This window comes from Amphimedon queenslandica, unplaced genomic scaffold, assembly GCF_000090795.2.
Source record: "Amphimedon queenslandica unplaced genomic scaffold, v1.1 AMPQUscaffold_13516, whole genome shotgun sequence".
In the NCBI taxonomy this organism is placed as follows: Eukaryota; Metazoa; Porifera; class Demospongiae; order Haplosclerida; family Niphatidae; genus Amphimedon; species Amphimedon queenslandica.
Genome location: NW_003546248.1, coordinates 109,019 through 111,171, shown reverse-complemented (window position 1 = coordinate 111,171; position 2,153 = coordinate 109,019). Strand labels below are relative to the sequence as shown.

Genomic DNA, 2,153 nt, shown 5'->3' with positions numbered 1-2,153 from the left:
CGACCTGTACCCATCCTGCTTCAACAATACACTCTTCTTCTTCAGTCTGTCCATCTCACACATAGCATCAACAGATAAACCCACCTCCTCACTGAGAATTAGATCTACCAGGGGTCTGGTAATTGAGACAGAGCTCGAGTACTGTAATGAACTAAAGCTGAGTGGGTGGAGCAACCCAAGCCCACCATAACGGGCAGGAAGGGAGAGCCAATCCCTCTCTACATCATGGTTTTTTTCAAAAAATGGCTCCAAAATTACCCCAAATTTTTATTACATTTTCTGATACATATGGATGTCCTCACATAGAAAATTTGAGCCAATTCCAAGCTCAAATTCTGAAGTTATGAGCAATTTTTAAAAAGTAGCAGATTTTGAAAAATACCCAAGGCTATTAGTAACGCGTTAGCGTTACTAAGTAGGATTCACCCCCAAACAAAATGGCTGCCACAACTTTTGCAGCCTTGCTATACCGGGAAAACGAGCTCCTATGCTTACCAGACTTCTTAGAGGACCTTATCTTGACCAGAGGACTCCATTGGTATCACTAGTGTGGCTCTAAACCTTGTCTAAGAGGAAAGTCAAAAATCAGCGAATCGGCCGTTTTGTTCAGCCACCTTTTTTCATCTTCATCTTCATCATCAAGTCAGTCCTGTCAAAAAAGTTTACGAGGTGTATCTCGGTTTCGGTTAGTGCTACAAGGCTAATTGATAGACCAATATACTCCAATTGGGTATGCGCTGGTCCATGTCCCCTAAAGTCATTCTCCACGAAAGGAAGAAGCAATATCATGGTAGCCAGATCATACCAACTTACCTCATTCCGCCATTTTGTTAATTAAAGAAGCTTGCCATGTGCTCCAAAATTTGGGTGTGGTTGCGCATGCTCAGATCTGCAGCTCTGGAAGAAGCAATTTATTTTTCGTAGTGGCTATTTTTACGGTCCCGTAATCTCATTGTATACAGCTATTTTTACGGCAGGGAATATAGAAATGAAGTGACATATAAACATGACAATCAGCATCAATAAGGCAGCAGGATCGTGGTGGCACAGTGGGGAAGGCGCTGGGTTGGATACGGACGGGTGCTGGTTCGAATTCAGCTCAGACCATTTCTTTTTTTTTTTTTTTATAATTTTGACTTTAACAAATTGATTTTTTTTATCTTTCTACTTCACTATGTTCCCTAATTATGTTAGGAGCCCTAGTTATGTTAGGAGTCCCCTAGTTAGCTATTGTTTTTAGGGTTTAGGGGTTAGGGTGGCGGTTTTTTTTAGAGCGTCCCCAGTCATTTTATGAGCCCCCTAGTTATGTTAGGAGTCCCCAAGGTTGGTTTAGGGTTTAGTTTTTTATTTTAGAGTGTTTCCCAGGTTTTAAAATGAGTAAATCCATAGATAAATCATCCTGCCGTAAAAATAGCCACCCACGGTCGGATTACGGGCCCGTAAAAATAGCCACTGCCTTTATTTTTTACCAAGCTATGCTTGGAATCAACTTACTGCAATACTTTAGTGGAGGTTTTCAGCTAAAAGAAGGTGTTGATTTTACATTTTACTGTTTTATTAAGTGTGTTATTTTATTTTATTTAAAAAAACAAACAATTAATTAATGTTATGACTTATGATATGCAATGATAATTATGAACTTGACAACAGCCTGGAAGAACAAGAATAGCAGGGAAGATGGACACTCTTAGCTCACAGATTCTTGAACAAGGACTTGTGTCAAGACTAATTCCTTCAGCATGTCTATTCGATGCTGTCTCTCATAAATGTTATAACAATGATAATAATAATAAAGAAAATTATTGTTTGTGTAAAATCAACAAGTATCACAATTGCAACTAAAGAAATACTATAAATATTATTTAAAAAATCAACACAAACAAGAACATAAAAAATTTATAAAAAAAGATGAAGTAGGATTTCGAACAACCAACGAAAATACGAAATATTATTAAAAAATCAACACAAACAAGAACATAAAAAATTTAAAAAAACAAGATGAAGTAGGATTCCGAACGACCAACGAAAATACGAAATGAAAATCCTACTCGTGACGCAAATTCTACTCTACATTGCAAGGTGATCCGTAATTCTTACATAATAATATTAAAAGTACAATTTAGAGTAGAATTTGCGTCACGAGTAGGATTTCA

General features: G+C 37.3%; 1 protein-coding gene across 1 annotated transcript in view; it reads left to right on the top strand.

The window, feature by feature from the left end:
* The window catches only part of LOC105313981 (protein MON2 homolog), a 12,452-nt gene that overhangs the window by 7,846 nt on the left and 2,453 nt on the right, over nt 1-2,153 (top strand). The gene's annotated exons all lie outside the window — the stretch shown is intronic.